Genomic DNA, 23,628 nt, shown 5'->3' with positions numbered 1-23,628 from the left:
CTCATCTTTTTATATCTTGTTTATCAACTTGTATACCTGTCTTCAAAATATTTATACTTTTTTAAAAAAGTAGTTTTGATTTCTACTCTAGGAAAGGAAACTTTAACAAATGCATAGCAAAAAAAACCCTTTTTATTGTTGATATTGCAGAAGAACACATAAATATTGCTGATTTGTTGGATTTTCCTCTAAAAAGAAAGTAAATGAAATGTAAAATAAATCCGTTGCCAGAGATTTGAAAATTTAACATAAGTTAGTTTTTTTATTATTTGCATGACTATATCTATATCAAAGAAACATAACAACACCATAAAGTTCAATAAATGCGTCACTTGTTTTGAATCTTGTCAAATTAAAACAACATGAAGCAAATACTGCAATAAAACACTTTTCTATTTTCTCTTCTGATGACCATTTTTATGTGGCAATCGGGTTTCAACTTCCATGCCTGTGAAAGTTTCATATTCAAAGGGGAAATCCCCACGGATTCTTCACAAAAGTTCTATGAACAGAAGGTAGAATTGAGTATAATTTTGATAAGACTAACTCTTAAAAATAAGAAACTAGTTTACTCTGTACATTTCATTTTCGGAATGGGTACAACTATTTATTCACAGATACGGATTTAACAAAATACTAATAAATTTAAGAGATATATATTGATTGATTGGTAAAAGTGTTCTTATTCAATGCTGTTAGAATAAGAAGAAAATTGAAAAGAAAAAGTAAACGATCTACAAAGATTATATGGAGTGAGCTTCTATTTGTTTCGAAAAACTTGGCTCCAAAAAGTTTGAACAAAATGTTCTTTTAAAAGTGTTACATGTATCATAATTATTTTAAAGCGTTGGAACATTAGATTAATAAATACAGAGGATTTTCGACAACATTTTACTTGTGTAACGTCCTTGTCGCAATAAATAGTGATTTCACGAAGGTAGATAGAGAAGGTAGTGCATTTACTGCACTATCAAATAATGCAGGGAAGATGGAATTTTTTTATGAGACATCTTTTTCAATGAAGTATTATCAATGTAGCCAAAGATATAACGAACAAAACTGATCAATTTGCACTATCATCTTATAACGCCAACCCACGCACATTTGAAAGTACCCACTTAAGCAATAAATGGCTAGCAGGAAGTCCGTATTTGTTCAATTTTAAGCCAGGTTTTTAAAAATAAATCCTTAATTTGCGTCTCTAATATGACCTGGATCAGTTTTGTACAATGAAGTATTTGAATTGTCACTATTGGGACACTGATAATTAGTTGTTCTGTGCATTTTTTTGCAAAATGAGGCACTATGACATAAATATTTATCAATAATAGTAATTAATACAAAAAGCTCTAATTTACTGTTTTTCTATTGGCCAGAAGTAGTACACGTGATATTCCACTTTTTAACATATTGTTTCTGTGCAATAAAATATCATATTGCACTCTCGAGCTATATTAATGAATAAAAGTACGTGGCACGAGCCATCACAGTCAAAGAAATTGTAATAGCTAATTAAATCGCTTCTAATAGACGGGTCGAGCCAATTGTCAACACTTCAGCCTTTCGAGTTACACATAAGAAAAACCTCGGAGGCACTAGGCGGACGGATCTGCCTGGAATTTGACCGATCCGATTCTAAAACCATAGATAAACTGGTTGATTTTTTACTGGAGCTAATAAAATAAAATTTGCCCATATTATAACTAATTCAAAAATCACTGAAATTATTAAGAAAAAGGATGCTGAAAACACACGAAAACAACAGATCAAGCGATGAGACTTTCAACCAAATATTTACGCGTCAGTCAGTTTATATTTTATAGAATTATAAAATCCGTAACATCTTAGGAATCAGACCCCATTCCATATAAGGTAGTACAATACAGTTAGGTCATTTCTTAAAATTGGGTCTCATTTTATTGAAAAAGGCTATTTTGAGGCAGTCAGCACAGAAATTGCTAGTGTCTTGTCATAAAAACGTGCATATTTTTGAAATCCTTGGTGTTTGGAGGTTCAAGTCGTTTAAAAATAATTTAGTGATTATTGGTTTAAAATCCAGTAGCCATGGTTACATACTGAAAAAAATATTACTGAGTTTTAGTATAAATCAGGGGCTGCCTTTCCAAAACTAACAGCCAAATACTATGTCATAAAATTTCAGGTACTTAGACACTACCACAGGATGAAAGCAAGCATGGAGTAGATGGAAAAAAGGTGAAAAATAATAAGACCCTTTTCGACCTATATTACCCCACGGGCCGGTGCCCCTTGGGGTGATATAAGAGTCTCGGGTTGATACAGCATATAATACAGATTTTGACATGTAATATTCAGTATATATTACACACTAGACCTATATCACATACCCCTATATCACACTCCTTAACCTATATCGCATAATGTATATCACACCCATAGATCTATACCACATACCATATATCACACCCTTAGACCTACATGTATATTGCATATTACACCTCTAGACCTATATCGAATACCATATATCACAGCCTTAGACCCACATCTCGTATCTTATATAACACTCCTTAGACCTACATTGAATTAGTGCCTAAGCACTATCATGATTAGGTGCAGGTGTATTTGTGTGTGATATTCTGATTAAATATTTATTGCATACTGAGAAGTGACCTTAAGGCTTACTTTTCGATGCTGGTTTTCGAAGCTACTCTGCATCTAACAAAATGTTGAAGCAATGACCAACCAACTTAAGTCTGGCCTTATTATATTTTTAGTTTCTGTCTCAATCAAGACACATGACACGCAAAGTAATTTCAACAGTTCTAGCAGGAGAACACTTTTCTATACTATTCAAATTTTATTGACGCAGATTTCATTAAGAGGACAACCATATGATTATGGAAGGTGGGGCTGGAAAGTTTGTGGGGCTAGAATATTTATTTCAAAAAACTTTCAGAACCAAATGACCGTCCCCTTAATGAATGCTTAAAATTATGTACGATAATAATCATTAACCTCTTACCACTAAATGTCTGGTAACTATCAATATGAAAACGTCACAAGTAACAAGTAAACGTATTCAGACTGAGTATTCAAACAACAGTTGTATGAACTGAAATGATGTGCAAATGAATGGGAATATAGATACCCATACATTTGTAAGTACCATCTAGAGTTAAATTTCAGGTTTTATCGAAATAAAATTATTTTTCATTTCATTTCCTATCAATCAAACTATTTCAGGTTTGGAGTAGTATTGGTAGGGTCAAATTTTGATTTGTGGTGAAAAGGAAAAAAATTCAGAAAACGTGTTTTCTGTAAGGTGAACCGCCATGGACTTTATGTTGACGATTCTGCGTTACGTTCAACCGCGTACGTCACTGTTAACGACGTTGGCAACCCTATCGTCGGGTCGTCATCGATTGAAGCGTGTAGACGTATTTGCAGAGCGGGGATTGTTATTTTGCCGATTGGTATTTTTGACGAAGACATTAGAGGTATTCTTATGCTTAAATGTAAAATAAGAATTTGATTAAAGTAATGAGGACAGTTAGACATAACTTTTGGAAAAGAAAAGCTGTTGAAAACATCTTCTTTTTCATTCCATAGAAACACTTCTATTAATAGTAACGTAAAAAAAAGCGATAAATATGAAATCCTTAAAAAATACGACATCTAAGTAGTATTAAATATTCATTAAACATTCGGTCATTATAATTTTTTTGCGATCTACTGTTCCAAGGTTTCATTGGCACATATCCGGCATACAGTAACAAGAAAATTTGGTTGAAAAAAAAACAAAAAAAAACTAGGGAATTCTTAATCGTACATTACAGATAAATAAGTCTTTCATGGTTAAACGTTTTTCAGTAATACTGAAGAAGAAAGAAGACATAAATAATAACGGATGAAAGTGTCCTCTCTGTGGCTGAGGTCCAATATTCTATAGATGTATATTGATATTCTATGTTCTATGTAGATAACAAAGGAGAACGCAGAAAATATCAATGATAAAAACGGTAAGATGATATAACCCCTTGTCAAATCATAAAAAGGTTAACAATGCTTTGCGAAATTTTATCCGTTTTACAGTTGCTATTTGCAATTGAGTGCACCAACGGCATTGTCTATACATACAAGTAACGCATTGATATGGGGACAAATGCATTTTACCCGAAAAACTACACAAAATAAAATTTTACCTGATCTTTATATTTAAAATTTGAGAACAAACTTGAAAAAGTGGTAGACATCCTTTTTTTAAGTAAATTACGTACCTATGCAGAGATTTCTGCCAACGCATGCTTGTGTTAAAATGTTTTGTCCATCCAACGAAACGAAACTGATAATCTTTGAATTCTTCAAACGAAGATTTGGATATTTTACATGAGCGTTTTGTGATATCGTAATTGTTTTCAGGACAAATTTCCAACAGCCAGAATGGTCAGGCCGTCAAATTGAAATCTGTAGAAGCTGAAAACAAGGTCGAATTAAGTATGTTCAAGGAATTTTCTCATATATCAGTATTCATGAAACGTCTTTATTTAAATTTGAATTTGTTGATATTTTTCGTACCTGTAAAATAGTAATCAAAGGGAACCAAGATTCTAGCTGAAATCAAAAGTAACTAAATAAATAAATAAGAAAGAAAAAATACATACAAAGTAACATAAATAAATGAGCAACTCGAACTCCATTAAAAACTGGGAACATGGACCAGGTGCACCGTTAGGGTAAGCGTCATCTGCTTTTTTAGAAACAACAACTGAGTTGCTCATAAAAATAGTCAAGTCCGAGGTACATATGTAGTCGAGAGAGGAAAGGAAAATTATGACACGTTGAACAAATCAGTTTTCATGGTGCAGATGGATACACTATAACGACCATAAAACTTGTGCTGTGATGACTTCAATCTTGTAGCAATATAAACCTACTTTTTGTATTTTTGATGTATTGAAAATACATTTTATGAATGGAACAGAAATACATGAACAAGGCAAGCTACTAGAAGGAAAAAAAATTGTATTTTTCAGATGCACTGTAGAAACAGAAATGCAAAACTGGCGAACAAATAAGTGATCTTAGAGCAGGAAGAAATGGGACTCAAACAACAACAATAAGTATATTAATAGACACAAATAAGAACCAACAAAAAAGAATTTTGAAATAATGTTACATGTACGATCAATAGAGTTATCCTTAAATTGTAATAAACCCAGACATTAAGAAATCATATATATGTGTTAATTGTAGATCATAGAAGCGCTCTCAGAAGTGAAGAGACTGAGAACCATAAGATATATTTGCTGTCCACCAGGAACAACCTGAGATGGAGAAAGATGATGGTAAATGCCTGAGTGGAAATAAAAATTTGAAAAATTGAATCCTAAAATATCACTGCGAGACTGTTAAAGTACCTCACATCAAATATCAGTTGATTTTCCCACTTTGTAAATGAGGAAATTAGAAACAATTTTGTTTCAAAACAGCGTCTGTTTATCCGTTTGTCAAACCACATTTCCTGTGGGCGCAATATCTCCAAACTACTGAAGAGACTTTGCTTATATTTTTATGAGGGTTGGGCATAATAACTAGGTATGCAGAAACAATGTGAATATTTTTAGGAATGAATTAAACCGGAATGGCAATCGACCCCATTACAATCATGACGTTTTATTGGTTTATGTATTATTACTTTCCAATTATTCTGTTTTTCTGCGTTTTTGATATTCAGTTTCAAGGCAATTTCGATTACTTTTTTTTAATAGATGTAATATTCCAGCGACAGATTTACTGCAAATGTGTTGTATATTTGAGGTATGCTCTTACACAGAATAATATTGATTTTGCATTTTATTGAAGCATATCGATAACTTGGTCAACTCAGCTTATATTCAAATGCAATATTTTTTATGAAGATGGTTATGATTAAGTCCATTATCAAAACTTTTTTTACTGGTAATTTTAATTCAAATATAAGTTTCAATAGGCAAGTTACATAAAGTGACTAATCTATTTACACAACCTTCAAAATTATGGTTTCAACCTTCTTTTGTGCTAACAAGTTACATAACATCACTCAGGCGTTTCTACCTGAAAACATATAAGACTATAGACATAGTGTTTGAGATTATATGACGCTCTTAAACAATGATTGTCAGGTTCGTTTTTTAAAAGGACAAAATTCAATCCGTTTGAAATCAAATACAAATGAAGTATTAAATATTTGCCTTAATTCTACATTGTATTAATGTGAGCATTTTCCAATGTTAATAATGTTATTATAACACAGCTTTAACCATAAATTTTCTTTGTTTTCTGCAAGAACATCCATCCACGTTGGCGTATGAAACGTCCGCTTGATACCTACTAATTTTTTTTTATATTTCAAAGAAATTACATTGACTTTTTGTATTATGCATCATTGCTTACTTTAAACGTTCAAAACAGAAAAGACATTTCCTTATGTGTGCAACTTTCAAAGGAATAAGACAACAGTCACCCCCCCCCACTGAGACATTTCCATGGGTCATATACAGGTTTTTGAATTTTTGTTTTTCCTTTTGTTAAGATGTTTTTTACACTGATATTCCGTTTTTTTTTATATTTTTGTTCAAGAACGCTTGATTAACCGGGCATGCCATGCATTGTACTACTCTATCTGATTAAGACGGACTGTAATGTGTAAGCACACGAAAACAGCAGTCTCAAGCTGTATTACCAATTTCAGACACAACTCCAAGCCAACTTTTAACCAATCTATATAAAAAAATGCCATATACTTTGGGAAGTTAAACCATTTTTTGCAATTATGTTTTTTTCGGCCAGGGACCACATCACAAGCCCCCCCCCCCCCCAATCACAAGCTACTATGGACCACTGCCACCTTCCCTGTATTTATCTGATGGAACAGTATAACAAATAGAGTCGTAACATTCTGAGGCGTATGCATACTATTGTTTTTTGTGCCGTGTATCGTTGTTTTGATACTCTATCTTGCATAACAACAGCTATATGAGCTGTCCCGTAATACCATATATCGTGTACTAAATTACAACCCAAGATTTATTCTTCGAGGAGGAATGACCTCGCTAGCGAAAACTATATTAATTGTCTGCAGTGAATGACGGACAGCAAGCGTATTGCAATACCACCTACTCTCGTAGTGGCATTAATCAAATGTGGATACTTAAAAATTCTAAAAGTTTACTTCAAAACCTTAAATTCCGCAGCTTTTCGAAGTTAGTTCTCTCAAAACTTGTGACTACTTCACTCTTTACACTATGTGAACACATGATAAATGGAAATATCGTTTGAAAGGACTTATTCGGAAATCTTTTGCTAAAAAGTGTGTTGTTCATCGTTACAAATTCACATTTTTTTCTAAAACATCGCAGAATGGCAAAGAGTGCTTCACACAAAGGTATGTTTACGCTGTGCTTGATTTTCTCATTAATAACATATTTTTCAAATTTGGAGGAGCTATGTTTCAACAACAAGTTTGCATTCCAATGGGCACTAACTGTGCTCCTCTCCTAGCCGATTTGTTTTTAAATTTCTACAAGACTGAATTTCCTAAAAACCTTGTAAAGAATTAAAAATTAAAAGACGCTAAATCCTTAAAATATACATACAGATATACTGACGGTATATTTTATTCAACAATCATTCTTTTGGTAATTAAATGATTACCGTCAATATATCCACCAGCACTCGAGATAAAGGAGACTACAGAAACAGCCTGTTCTGCATCTTTGTTAGACTTACATCTCAAATTTGACAATAGTGGTCATCTCAGCACTAAGATTTATTATAAAAGAGACGACTTTAATTTTGATATCATAAATGTTCTGTACCTGTGCAGCAATATCCCTTCATCTCCTGCATGTGGGGTTTATATTTTACAATCGATTCGTTACGCTAGAGCAAATACTAACTACTCTGATTTCTTTGAACGCCAAAAATGTCTGCGTAACAGACTCCTGAATCAGGGGTATGAAGAAATGAAGGTCTCTGGCCAAATTCTTTTTTTTTAGATATCAGTCCTTGGTTAAAAAATACTCATTTTCTTTTTAAAAAAAATTAGAAATGATTTTTTTTTTTGTAATTTGTTCTTTCTGCTGTTGTGACCGCTGATTTATCGATTATAGAAATAGCATGCAAATGCTTTTTAATCACCACTGGTATACCCACACCAGAGGGAGGTTTAGTGCACTGTAAAACCTAAAATCAACGCACCATTTCGTTTGAAATACCTGTATCAGCTGTTCTTGTGGTTTAATTACTATTGTACCAGAATAGTTTTTGACTTGACTTGATTATAAATCAGATAAGTGTCCGGTTATTTTGTTGTTCCCCTTATTATATAGCCTAGCTAAATTACCTTTTGCTTTTTTTCAGACATTTGTATTCTATATTTGACAGATTCTATTTATGACAATTACAAGTTACTCATATATCTGGCATCATAATTTTAGACAAGCTAGTTTACTGTCATATGTCATTATATACACTTTGTCTTCATCGGCCAACCAAAGATTATCTCCATAAACTGCAACGGCGCTCGGGGTTTTCAGTTCCAACAAGTTGTTACTGACTATAAAACACTTGAATTCCAAATCTTCGTCTAAAGCATAAACACACTTATAAATGTTATCAGACACTATGATATTTTTGTATTTGTCAACACAGATTCCCCCTAGACCGAAGTTTGGCCATGGATCCATTCCAAACGCTCCATTGAATGTTTTTGCAATTTTAGTAGAGCCTGACGAGTGTTCTAAAAGCAATACACAATATTTCCCATTTCTACGACATCCCACACATTGTAGAATACCTGAGTTTACATTCTGAACATGTCTTGTTATTGTATGATGGGAATAAAAGTTATACTGAGAAACATCCCAATTGGATAACTTAATGCCTCTCATATCAAACCTTACAACATGGTCAAACACTGGACGATTTGTCTGCGTGTCTTTTATGCATAAATGTACAAAAACAGAATTGTCTGAAATGCATAAACAGTAAGGCGTAAAATTTTTAACTTCTGCAAAACGAACTATTCGTCCACTTGACACAACCTTCCGTATGTTACTTTCTTTATTAGAAATCACAAGAAGAGAGTCCTCTTTTGTAATATCGAAGTCATCTACATCAGATGCGAAAATTGTTTCACTTACGGCATAGTTTGTAATCATCCTTAGGTACCAGTCTGTAGATATCCATGCATCCTGCTGTGAAATGGGAATGATTTTTGTGACACGTTTTGATAGTTTGGAATCAGATACGACAATCGGGCTTATTTCTCGCAATTCATCCGAAGAAGATTGAATTTCATTTTCCTTTGTTTCCTGAACTTCATTACATGTATAATTCACACAGTCTAAAGTTTCCTTTAACTTTCCTATAGGGGCGTTTGCTTTGGCACCTTGCACTAGGCATCCTAATGAAATTTCACAATTTGAAGCGACGAATCTTATATCTCCCCCGTTGTTTAAAATATGTTTGCATGAGTTCTCAAAAAAGTCGATTTTCTGAAAAAATACTCACTATTTGGCTAAAACTTAGATTTTCAACATCTGTATTTTGTTGTCCTGACATATTCTTTTCAAGCTCTATCTGGAATTTTCTGACAGATAAAGTCTGCAGAAAACTCGGCTTCTAATTCCATCAACAAAATGTTTTTAGATTCCTGTATCTTTGCTATAATTTTCTCTTCGGATTTGTCTATCTGCGTCCTAACTCCTAGTCTCTGAAACTTAAGGTTTTCATTAAATTGCTTCAATGAATTGCTTAAGCAACAAGCTGTACTTTCAGTCTCTTTATCTTGAGAGAATAGTTTAAGTTCTCGTCGAATCTCGTCCTCTGCACTTTCAATCAAGCAAAAGGTGTGGTCTGTGTGAAATTGACCAAGACAATGAAAACATGCACAGTCTCTAGACTGCTTACAGTAAAACTTGTACACTTCCAGACTGTGCTGACGACATTGAATAGCTTCTTCATTTTTCGCCATCTTGTTAGCTTGGTTTAAATATAGATATGATATACAGTAACAAAGACATGACTACATATTAGTACTAAAGCCTAATTTGATAGATAAAGAATTACATTCAGTGCATTCAAATGACTGAGTATTTACTATTGAATATGACTTTACTTGATTGTAAAATAGACAAATTAACTTTAAATTGTGCAATGACATTACACTGCTTCTTTATAGTCGTACTTCTTAGACATTGCATTGTAACTGAAGTATTTATAAAGATCAGCTTGTATTAAAAAAGTCTAAAGGAGAAGATGAAATGGCACTTTGATAGAAAAAAAATTGCATACCTTATATTGCGAGAAATAAAACTTTTACAGTTGTTTACACTTCGACATGATTCGTAATATATGGACTGACTTTCATGAATTCTATTTAAATAAGAAAACTATAAAACTGATTTTTAAAACATTTTAAAGAACATCAATGTTTTATTTGTTGTCTTGAGCAGAACATGAACTGTAGAATAAACTGCTTATAACAAAAACAAAAAACAAAAAAAAAAAAACAGGATTTGTTCATTTTGCAAAATTTGATGCAAAAGTGTTATCAAGGGACACCAAGGTTCAAAGGCCAAAAGTATAAAACCCAAGGCCAAAGAGTAGACAGGGAAATGGAAAATAGGCACAACGAACAAAGAATGTGAAATAACACAATTTATACACACAAAGAAACAGAAGCAAATGAGCAACCCAGACTTCACTAAATACTGGGAGCATGAACCTGATGATCCGGTAGGAAACAACCATGCCAAGTTGCTGATAACCCGGGGTAGAAAAAAGAGTAAATGAAAACTATGACAATGTGAAGTTACATGAATCTTCACTTAGACGAAAACTTATTCTGAACATTTTGAAAAAATCTAAAAATCTGCAAATGATTATTTATGTAGGTCACAAAACAGAACGAAAATGTGGATGTCTAAAGTGGATATAGCGAAATTGTTGATTTTTTGTTCATTGTAGCCAAAAATGTACCACTGAACATACTTTTAACGTGAATCAGGTCATTTGAGTCGACATGAATGTATCAGAATCAGATTTTGATGTCAAGGAACAAAAGGCTCCCCTTGGCGATGTTGAAGATATATTTGATGGCTGGATGGTAAAAAGAAACAAAAAGACCTCTAACCGTGTTCTTCATTGGAGGACACACCAAAGAAATCGTCTTTGTTTCTTTTTATGGAATTGGGCATGTGTACTCAGAGAACATTTTTCCCTCCAGGTAGGCAACAAACAGACAAGCAAAGCTGGTCCCATTTTAGTTCCCATTGCTACCCCATCTGACTGGCTATAGTATTTACCATCAAAATGAAAGATATTGAGGTAGAAGACAACTTCAGCAAGCAAGACGATTTCAGTTTTGACATAAGGATTGGGTCTTCTGTCAAGCAAATGCCTCAAAGCAATCATGGCATCATTATTTGGTATGCCTGTATATAGGACTATCACATCCATAGTGAAAAGTTTAAAATCTGAACTCTCTTGCTGAAAAAAAGAAGAATATTGAGGGCATGAGTAGTATCCTTGATATATGTAGGTAGGTTCTCTACATTGTACATGAAAATATCGTGAAAAAACTAGAATTGTATTACGTAGGACAAATATAGGCTGAGACAATCGGTCTCCTAGGATTCCCAATTTTATGTATCTTGGGAATCATATTGAAGCGTTATGCTCTGGGTTGAGATACAATCAAATTGAAGGCCTTCTTTCGGGAGATCCCGATTATCCATTGATGATGAAATAAATTCATTGATTATTTTCTTATTGAATTTTATATTATTAGCCCGGATTGTTTTTAAAATTTAGAATTTGAAAGTTAAAAATTCACTTCTAAGACATACCATTGAGCATCCCGAGCAACTACAGCTCCACCTTCTCCGCGGCTTTGATGACAATGCATGTACGCGTCTTGAGATGGCCCAGGACGGCCTGTCCATAAGAAGCATAAGTATGTATCTTCAGAGGCATTGTATGTAAATTTTCAATTTTGCATGACAAGTTATAATGTTCTGGTCAAGGATGGGGAACCAGTGAGATTCAGGGGTTAACATCTGGAAAAAAATCTGAAAAATACATTATATATAGTCTCCACAGTAATACGTTTAACTTTAACAACAACAAAAAAATTCGGCATTTTGTTTTTATTTTCACAACTTAGTTCAGTCGTAGGCCGAAGGTATGTGAACTGAACTCGTAGAAAACTCGCAACTTCTCTTTTCACATTACATATCTATACAAGCTAATTAACTGTTATATTTCAAAATGTATATGTTTCCTATCCTAGGGCTGACAGTGGTAGTGCTTTCAATGTCAAAATAGCCTTTCTTTTAAATTTCAAGTCTTTGTTCAATTCATATACGCATTCATACTTTAAATCAGATATGATAACATGAACGTCATTGTTTCAACACATTCAAGTATATTCAAAGTTCTTGTCCATTTTACATACCGACGTGAAACAAAATTTATATTGTACCGACATGACATATGAACATTTCGGATCTTTAATTGTATCAAAAGTTTCCTGACATGGTTTTTGAAATTTCCAAACTGGAGTGATGAGGACTTATAGGTTAAATTGTGATATATGCTCAATGAAAGTAAAATATTTTTCCACAGTTACTTATATTTAAAGGCAGAACAGACCTTTCTTTACTTATTACGTCAATTGCCAACATCGGTTCCAAACACTTTCCTGTCTTCAAGGTTGAATGATTGTATTTTTGTTAGGGTACTTTCGGCAGTTAACACTAGGCACTGATTATCCGATACACAATATCTTAGGATCTTTAATGATTATAGGGTGATTTTCTCTGATTTCATCCGATGAGGTCTTGAATTCAATTTTGCTTTTGCCTTCGTGTCCGCTAGAATCTTTGTTCCTTGATTACTCTTTCATTATCATTAGTCGTCTTCAATTTACCAATAGAAATGGCTAGAAATTCCTGGAATAGAATAAAATGTTGTTTTTGCTAAAGTTAGTCCGAACTATTCTCTGTACAGTGTCGATATATCGTTTCACAGCATGACTTAAGCATGTCTGATGTTAGCTTGAAAATAGTTTTTTTATAAAGAGTCTAGCGTTGGCAACTCCCCGTTGACACTTTCTTTTTCACTGAGATACAACTGCTCGATTTTGATAAATGCTCGTGACTTGATTTAGTTATTTTCTTCACTGCCAATTCTGTATCTGTTTCAATCTGTGTTGCTATGTTTGCCTTTCCCTTGTGTAAAGATATTTTCTTTTCTTCCAATGATTTGTAAGGTAAAAATCAGCACACACACACACACACACACACACACACACACACACACACACACACACACACACACACACACACACACACACACACACACACACACACACACAAAACGAAAATGATTTATCCAGTAAGCCCATCTTCGAATGTCATCCGACGTTCCAAACTAACTCAAGGTGCTGCAAACCGCCCTCTCAGAAATTACAAGAATTTTGCAATGTCGGGAAAAAGTGAATGATTTTGTGCATCATTTCCAGATGGCCTAATATTATTTGATTGTCACAATGTCCGAAGAATTTAAAAGTACGCCAGCTTCAAAGATTTTCAAAAAAAGTCAAATCATCTCAATTGTCATAATGTTACGATTTCAAACATTCTGCCTCTAAACCAGTTTTCATATATTAAGGTCTAGGATATGAAGCAGAAGAAGACGTATTAATTGTCTCTTTAATTTCAAATTCATTTGGGCAGATCTAACTTAAGTGAACCTTGAAATAAGGTCTATTCAGATATATAACGTCAAATACATAATAGAAACCGAAATCAAAATAAAATGTGCCATTCGCTTCTCTTACTCTTTTTTTTCTGTTGTAGTCCTTGTTAAAACCCTATGGCTAGTTTTATTCAAATAAAGTAATATATCGGTAAGAATAACGTACAGTTTGTTCCCAAAGGTACTCCAATGATTCTGTTGGAACATTACTTTTTCTCGAAACTCAAAATTGTCGACAAAAAATATCCAAACAGATTTGATACTTCTTTTTAGAATTACCTTAGTTTTTCACAAAATGTATATTTTCTACCTCATACTAGAAAACGCATGAGTCCTAACAAATGTCTTGTCTTATTTAACCTTGTGTGTGTGGGTTTTTTAAGAACATCACTTAAAATCGTCCTAGTAGTCCATATGCGAAATTCCGGAGTGTTATTGACAATTTGTTAATAGTGTTTCGCTCCTTTTTTCTTGTCTATATTTTATTTTTATTAACAACTCGGTCTCTGATGTTGCTCATTCGTTGCATCGTTATATATAGTGGAATTATTGTTAAATTCCTACTTTAAAAATCGTCTACTTATTTAACACAATTCTTAGATTACATATGTTCACATCTGTTTTAATGTATTAAGAAACAATAGGAGTACAGTAATTAGGCGCGTAGCTCAAAACTTAGTTAAATGATACCAAATGAACAATTTTGCTCTATAACACTGAACCATTCAGCGCTTCATAAAATTGAAATATTACTAAAGACTAAAATAAAGATTACACAGACAAATCCTTTTGTGACAATTAGTTTTGTTTTACCAGAAATGCATAATTTGGGCAACCGTTACTTAAGGTAAACAGTGGGAGAAAGAGTCACTTTGGGTTTTTGATAACAACATATGCAAATTGGTAGACATGATTTAATTTAATTTGACTGTTTTAAAGCTATTTTATTGATCTTGTGTTTGACTTACATGTTTCAAAGAGACATTGGTTTGAGTTCGTGCTGTATGTTTGTCTGTTTGTCTTCTTTAACTACTCTTTAATTACATACTTTGAATGCTCATGAAATATCATACAGGTTCAGAATGTACTTGGACTTGGATATCATGCCACCTATTTGGAATAGGAAGAAAATTTATCAAAATTAAATCGAATATATCAAGGCTTCATTAAGAATGAACATCTAATAATGGAATTATCTGACAAAAATAGTCAAGCGCTGGAGGATTTATACTAGCAGAAACTAACTAAAAAGAACTGTGAAATGACATTATTTAAATTCATCTTCTGATAATTCAAGCGCTTTAATTATTGATTGAAAACATGAAAAATACTAATACATGGTAAAACAATTGTTTAATGTTTTAGTGTTTTAAAAGAAAAAAATAAATTATCTTAATAATGTTGGTTACAATAGTATTATAAACGACTTAAGGTTGATTTACACTATGACGTAAACCGCTTTGTAGGTAAACCAAGCCAAGATCGTCTACATTCAATGCACTAACCAACTTTAAAATAGACTAAACTAACTTGGAGAAAACAGTGTACCATAAAAAGCAGTAATCAATAATGGGAGCAAGCATTAACCATTTTCTAGCAAGACGAAATGTATAGCTATACCAATTTCTTTATTTATGCAATTTATTTCAGCATGCAAACATGTTTTCACATGAAATCAACCATTACGTGACCAAAAATAATGAGTAATATTTTCTTTTTTGTCTTTCTCGGACTTTATAACAAACTCGGCAGGTGTTTCTGGAAAGGCGAATAAATGTATACCGTACCGGTGCACCTGGTCAATACTCCCTTTGTAGTGGAGTCCGGGTTGTTTTTAGTTTCTTTGTACGTGTTAATTTCGGTTATTTCATTGTCCTTTGCTGTTTGTGTCTGTTTACACTGTTTAGTTCTTGGAATATGTTCGATCCGATCTCTTTATCACTGTTTTCAGTACATCTTACCAGATAAGGAAAATATGTGAGAGTAAACCTGTGATGATGGTGCTTTTGGGCTTAATGGCCTTTTGATGAAGTTGATTTTTTTGGTAAGGTAGAACCGTATATGTATATTAAGTTGACAACTATGAAAAGGTGGAAATAGACTGAAGGTAAAATAATACAAAAAATCATTGATTAAGCCTTCAACCTCTGTTGTATTTGTATTTTGCATGACATAAAATATTGTTATTCCATTGCAGGGTACATTCTTTTGACAACTCAACACAAGAAGTTATTATTAAGGTGGAATGATATAGTCCATGGGCTGGGACGGTCCACTGGGCGCCCCATTTCATCAACTTCATGGGGATTTTTATGTACCTTTATACCTCGCATTACCGATTCAATTTGTCGCAAAAGAATATTCTCGGAATCTTTATCAGTATAAGTCTATATTTGTACCGCACTGGGTCAAAAAGATTTGTGTGACTTAATTGTACTTAATACTTAAGTATTTAAGCCTTCCCGGGACGGCATGTGTGAACAAACTAAATATATTTAGTTAAAACATATTTATTCAGTCAAATACATTTCTGCTTGAATTTTACACAGTGCAATAATACATACTGGAACAGGAAACAAGCAAAGCTTATATTAATCCATCTCCATATAAAGTAGGACTATTAAAATATCTTATAACATAGTTTGATGCTCTGTGTACGAATTTACTAAAACGATGAATTGCTGGAAGAAAATGGATAGTGTTGAAATAATATGAAATACAGAGAATAACAAATTTAGCAATATGAAATGAACAAAAATTTTGGAAAGAAGAAAAAACATAGGGAGACAAAACAAAAAGTTAATAAAGAAATTGAAGAATATAATTATTCAATATTTAATATATTAAATAATATTAATTAAAAAAAAATGTATGAAGTTGAAGTGCATATCAAGTGAACCGTTAGCTGTCAATGACATACTTGTAGAGTTGTAAAAATAATAGTTTGTTTTGATCATCTGAAAGATCAGCTGAGTCGAAAAGTAGAGTATCTTCGTCAAAAGTAATCTGGAAGGGAAGAGACGAAACTTGTCGTGTCTAAGCTGAGTGTAACGGTTTCTTCTGAGTAATTAATGGAAAGTGGATTTAATTTTTCAATATGAGCATTTAGGTGAATCGATGAGGTTGCGATCGAATCTGTGTTCACGGAGCGAGGAGCAATTCATACGTAGACGAGCGTGTAGAACCATATTTTGTAAATATAACGGTGCGATACCATTAGCCATTTTATGGAATAGAACTAATTCATGCCCTTCACGTCTAGTGGCTAAGCTTTGCCAACCAGTCTCTTTGTAGAGCCTATGCAAAAACGTTAGTTTTGTGCCATTCGTCACGGTTCTAGCTGCCTCCAATTGAACCGATTCGATTTTATTTAAAATATTGCTATTATCCCCCACGACATCTCCGTATTCGAATATTGTTCGAATGTAGGACAAATAGATGGTTTCTAGTGAGAACCTGTCGAGCAAAAATCTATATTTTCTAAGGATGTTTAAATGGCGATATACCTTGTCGACGATCATGGGAACAAGCCACAACCCATTATCTGATATAGTGATGCCGAGATGTTTATGATTGACAACTTCTTGTATAAGAACAGTGTGTATCTGGAGTACTGGGTGGATAACTTTGATTACTTTACGCGAAATCGTCATAGTCTCGGGATTTTTTTTTTTTTTTTTGGGGGGGGGATTGAACGTGACTAACCAGTTTCGGGCCTAAATATGGACATCATCTAGATCATAGTTCGGCCTTTCGGTCGACAACACTGGTTTATCAACAATAAGCCTCACTTCGGCTTGAAATTCCTCGAGGATGTCATTTATAAATAAAGTGGAGAGCAGGGGTCCTAGAATAGAATCTTGCGAACACCCGCGTTTATATCCACACACTCTGAAATAAACCCGTTTAATACGACACGTTGGCATCTACCAGACAAGTAATTCTCTGTCCATTTTAAAACGTCCCCGAGAAGCCATATTTTGGAATTTTGAAAATAAGTACCAAGTGCCAAACACGATCGAGCTTTACTGATATCACATAAAACAACCCTGAACTCATTCCGCGGTCAAGTGCCCTCAAAATTTGAAATATTTACCAATCGGTTAACCACCTAATTGCCCCGAGTGAAGCCAGACTGGTACGATGTAATGACAGCATTGTCTAACAAAAAGTTTTTGCATGTATTTATGAACACAACATTACATGCATTTTGACATTACACATAAGAAAGAAATACGTCCATAGATCTTTATATTGCTTGGTGCTCCCTTCTTATAGATCGGAGTCACGTGTGCTATTTTCCAGGACGATGGAAATGTTCCTTATGTCAAAGACAGATTAAATAGTTTACATAAAGGGTAGGTAAGGTCGCAAGCAGCTTCATGTAAAGACGCGGATTTATCAAGTCTTGTCCAGAAGATTTTGATGCGTTTAATATAGATAATACATCATTAACGTCGCTCTCGGTTATTATGATGTTGTCAAGTTTTTGTAGTCCGTTTAGAGGTAATTCTGGTAAAGAGGCATTATCTCTCACTTAAGGAGGAATAGCCGAGTGGGGAGATTTCATGCCCGTTTTAGATTGCATGTCTTCCAACAAGAACAAAAAGAAGATTTGACCTCAAATAAGTTATTAATCAATTTATTTGGATAATCGCTCCGAGATTTACGAATAAGATCTATTACTTCATTGCGTATTGTACGAAACTTTTCCCAATTGCTAGGAATGTTTGTACGTCTCGCCTTTTTATGAATCCTATTTTTCTGTTGCATGCGTCGGCGAATATTACTAGTAAGCCATCGCGGTTCGTCCTTACGGACAGTTATGATCCGGCTAGATATTGTTGCCTGAGCTGCTTCTAGGACACAGTCAGTTATATCAATCTTTGTATTGTTGATGTATTTTTGTTAAAAACAATACATCCCACTCAACGAGAGATAATTTCATGCGGTATTCTGTATAATCACCTTGATTATATAACCAAACTTTTCGCTTAGATGTTTTATAGATACTCTGCTCACAATTTAGAAATCCGACAACAGGACAATGATATCTGACTTGGCCAATAATGGTGGACCTACAGCTGTGTAAGGAACAAAATTTCCGTTGATAGTCAAAATAAGATCGATAGTGGAAGAAGAGCATTCAGAAAAGTTATAGCGTGATAAAATATCATTGAGCTCCGAGTTGTTTTCATATTTGATTGTCATTGAAATCACCGGTAACTACAACGTAATCAGTACTTGCGTCATCGCTTGCTGCCTCGATAGAGTTGTGGAGAAGACTCCACGTATCTTGCCCAGAGCTAGGCGGTAAATAAAAAGTACCATATAAGATCTTCTTCTCCTTAATTTTGAGCTGAACCCACACCACTTTCAAATGTTCGGATTCTAAGTCCGGTTGTCTTGTAGAATGGATAGTATTATTGACATATACGATAAAGCCTCCTCCACTATTATGAGCTCCTCTATCTCTACGGAATGGGTTTTGAACATTTTGAAGCTTTAAGAAATCGCCAGAATGGTTGGTATTTAGCCAAGTCTCAGTAAGGACAGTATATCAAAGTCAGCATATTCCACACTGATAAGATAAAGTTTTGGATACAGACTTTGGAAGTTCAAGTGTAGAAATGACACTTGAGACGACAATGTCTCAAACATACTTAAATCATCTGATGAACTACCAGAATCATTAGTTGATAAGCTAGGAGGTCCCGGGTTTGGTTCAATACATGCCAGTACGAGTAGTAATTGAACTATAAATAGGACGAAACTGATACAAACCGATGTATAGAAATCCGAAGTTGAAACTTGATTTAAACGCGCATTTATATTTTCCCACACGCAGGGAGTACGATTTGATAGATGCAGCATATCAAAAAGCGAAAAACAACGACACTAACGGCTTTTCTTCTGTCTTTAGAAAACAATAGCATGTAAATACAGTATAATTCAATCAGATGTAGAACATGTTTTCTACGCGCATGAAACTTTGCATGAAACAGGCCAGCTCTACATTCATCAATTTCTAGCATGTCACTCCTGATTGGTCAAGGAGGAAATAATAATGAGAGTGGCAATTAACTTTATATTGTACATTAAATAATCGCTTAGCATTGAACATTATCCAGTTTCCGATTCGGGAACAGGGGCTTGTAGCAAGAGTATATAGGTCATATACATTAGTAAGGTATCTATGAACACTAATTTTCAGTAGCTTATTCTGGTTTCTAATCTGGTTCCCTGGTTAATATAAAAACCGACCCAAAGATCGCTACAACGTACCTCTTTTTTTTTTAAATATATCATACATGTACACATGTCTATGTGTGTTTTTTGTTTGTATGGGAACGTGCAGTTTACATTAAAAGATGGAATGATTTGTTAGCACTGAATTTATCTAATATTATGCAATTTCCAATTCAAACACAAGGGCTCGTTCTAATTGACTACGTAAAGGTCACATACATGTTTATCAGCACGACATCGATATCTATATATAACCAATGTAAGTTGTTTAATCAAGTTCCTGGTAATTGAAAACATATTTAGGTAATCACGGTTATGAAAGAGTACGCAATCGTATCAAACGAATAAAGATTTAAGCGGAATTATTGCGATTTAATCTGCGTATATGAGACTGATTTAGAAAATATATCTAAAATGTTGACCGAATTTGTTCTTGAGATGTTACCGTTCGTTAAGACCAACACGGTAAACCGTTTGTGACATTTGTATCCATTCAAATTCGATCAAACATTCATTCGTGCATATATTTGTCTTTTTTATGCACAGACATATTTGATGGTGGTGAATGAGTTAGGTCATTTCTAAACCAGCAGAACCCAGACAATGGTTGCTGACATATTTGTTTGCATACATCAAGGCAAGGAGACCATGAATTTCACACACTGACAACAGGTATGTCATCGTATAAGTAGACCTAATGTATCTGGTATAATTACAAATATACGTACAACAAGGCAAAAGTCACACCTTCTTCTTAGAACATATGATTCTACATCAAAGTATCTTTAAGGCTTATTTTGTTACTCTGGTTACTAGTACTGTAAGTTAAACAATTATGTCAATGATTGACAATGCTACATCAGTTTTTAACATTGTCTACTATACATGACAAATATGTTGTCGTACCAGCAGATAAAGCCCAAAAAACATTGTTTTTGTCTGCAAAACGTTTTTTTTTAATGTTTATTATCAGAGGTAGACGAAGAAAATAATAGCAGTGATAAGACCTATACTCCTACCACACTCTCCAAAGAAGAAATTGTGGAAAATCATAAATCTGTGTTCTCCTCTTTTGGTCTCTCTACCAAAGACGAGGATTGTGATTTACCGTCTATGTACTGGATTCCTAAACTCCACAAGAATCCACACATACAACGTTTCACAGTTGGATCTGCAAAATGTACCATCAAACCTCTTTCAAAACTTTTAATTTCTATACTTACAGCTATCAAAGAGGGTCTGCAGTCCTACCACAACACTCCCGTAGAGGTATAAATTCAATTTGGTTTCAAAAAATTCGAAAGAACTTTTGGAGACAATCAGTTCAAGACTATTATCAGAATACAATAGCATCAAAATCTGTGATTTTTCAACACTGTATACTTCTATTCCCGATACTATGTTAAAATTCCGAATTAAAAACATTATTCATCGTTTAATGATGGTACACCTAGATAAAAATGTATAGTTCTTGGAAGAGAATCCTCATACTTTGAAATAGTTCCATCTTCAAAATATACAGAGGAAGATGTTTACAAAATGCTGAAATTTTTAATCGATAACATATTTGTTAAGTGTGGTGGACGCTTTTTTTTAACAAACGGTCAGCATTCATATGGGAACAAATTGTGCTCCTCTACTTGCTGACATATTCCTTCACTCTTATGAGGCTGCTTTTATAGCTGATCTTATCCAAAAGAAAGAAGATCCTTTAATCTCAGTTTCAACTATATACATGTAGATGACGTATTATCTTTAAACAATCCTAGTTTCTGGGATTTGATACATCGCATCTACCCAAAAGAACTTGAGATAAAAAAAATACTACGGACACTGTGAAGTCAGTCATATCTTGACATAAACTTAGAAATCGATGATAAAAACTATTGACCAAAATTTATGACAAAGGTGATTACTTTTCATTCAGAATTGTCAACTTTCCATTCATCTGTGGCAGCATCCCTTTAGCACCTGCGTATGGGGTGTTTATATCACAACTCCTACGTTATGCCAGAGCTTGCCGAAACTACGCAGACTTTTGTATCGCGCTAGAATTCTAACAATTAGGCTTCTGGAACAGGGTTATGTTGCTACAAGATTGAAGTAATCACTACACTAGATTTATGGTCGCCATCATAAACTCGTGGATCGTTATGGTGTATCCATCTTGAAAATTGGTTTATTAAACGTGTCATAGTTTTCATTTCCTCTTTCGTCTACCCGGACTTGACGTTTTATGAGCAACTCGGCTGGTGTTTCTAGAAAAGCACAAGACACTTACCTTACCGGTGCACATAGTCCATGCTTCCAGTTTTAAGGGGAGCTTGAGTTGTTCCTTTGCTTTTGCTACTTTGTATGTATGATTTTAGTTACTTTATGTTCTTTGTTGTGTATGTCTGTTTTCCAAGTCTGGTCTTTGTCCCTGGACTACATTCTTTTGATTACCGCTATAACCTTGGTTCCGTTGATTATTCTTATCAAACTTTCAATAAAAGATATTGAAAAACTGGCCACCATTTTGAGCCAATCAACATCAAAGCAAATCAAGGCTATACCAGTAATTTGAATTGAGGATGGAAGACCTAACCACGTGTTGTATGTCATATATAATAGTATAGGATTATCCCATTAACTGTTATATTGTTCTGTAATGTTATTTAATAATATGGCCTAATTGTCTTGATGTGTTTTCAAAAATAAAAAGAATTTAATGCATATAAAGTGTTTTTATTTTTTTACTTCTGCTTGTCTTACAATTAGATATTTCTATACAAAACCTTGATTTACCTGAAGTGTTTTCAAAATAAAAATATCTAAACCTTGGAACCTGGATCCGCCCAAAGTATTAATAACTTACTGAAAAAGATTTAATAATGCCACTTTCTTCAATCGAGTTCGCATTAAGCAATTTTTTTTTTGTTTTACAGTCTCTATTTGATTTTTCTATGATTAACTCACTTTTTTAATTTTTTTGTGTCTTGATTTTTAGGGAATGCAATAATACTACGTGCATATATGATAATGATTTTCACAAAAGGTTTATTCTTGTATAATAATTTAACAAATGAAGTGACTACATATATATTTGTTTCCGTTATAGACGATTTCCAAGAGAGTTTTCTTCTTCCGACTTTACCTTGTAATCCATATACTAAATAATGTTGTATATCAGGAACGCCTTTAATAACATCCACTTCATTGCCAGATCGTCCATTTGAAACTCTCCAACCATTATATTACAAACACTAAGGCAATGATAACAAACAAAAGGATCAGGATGAAGAAGGTGATGATTCAGATGTAGGGCCTAAAGTTAGGGGAGTGGTGGCCATGTTACTGATCATATGTTTGGTTCTAGGTGTTTCTTGTTTGTTGATTCAACGCGGAATATGTGTTACAGATGTTTTAAAGACGTTATATGAAGACAACAATTTCCATGCAACTTTACATTTTTTTTTTAACTTTTTCTCGGTATAATATTTTCTTTTATTGGTTGTACGTCTTTAACATCTTTGTATATCACACGGAACAATCAGAAAAGGTTGATCCGTCATGGTATGGTGCTAAAGAATCTTGTTTTGAGGAATAATTGGATAC

The 23,628-nt window shown here is 33.8% G+C and overlaps 1 long non-coding RNA gene across 1 annotated transcript; it reads left to right on the top strand.

Annotated features, from left to right (window-relative positions):
* The first annotated feature begins 20,292 nt into the window (after positions 1–20,292).
* Positions 20,293–22,740, top strand: LOC148614353 (uncharacterized). The gene is made up of 3 exons (XR_015923645.1): positions 20,293–20,334; positions 20,578–20,703; positions 21,257–22,740. It is a non-coding gene; the product is annotated as an uncharacterized LOC148614353 (long non-coding RNA).
* The last annotated feature ends 888 nt before the right edge of the window (positions 22,741–23,628 follow it).

This window comes from Perna viridis, chromosome 6 (assembly GCF_037379345.1).
Source record: "Perna viridis isolate PV_CMFRI_1.1 ecotype Kerala chromosome 6, ASM3737934v1, whole genome shotgun sequence".
Classification (NCBI taxonomy): domain Eukaryota; kingdom Metazoa; phylum Mollusca; class Bivalvia; order Mytilida; family Mytilidae; genus Perna; species Perna viridis.
The sequence above is the reverse complement of the archived record's forward strand: the minus strand, read 5'-3'. Positions and strand labels throughout refer to the sequence as shown.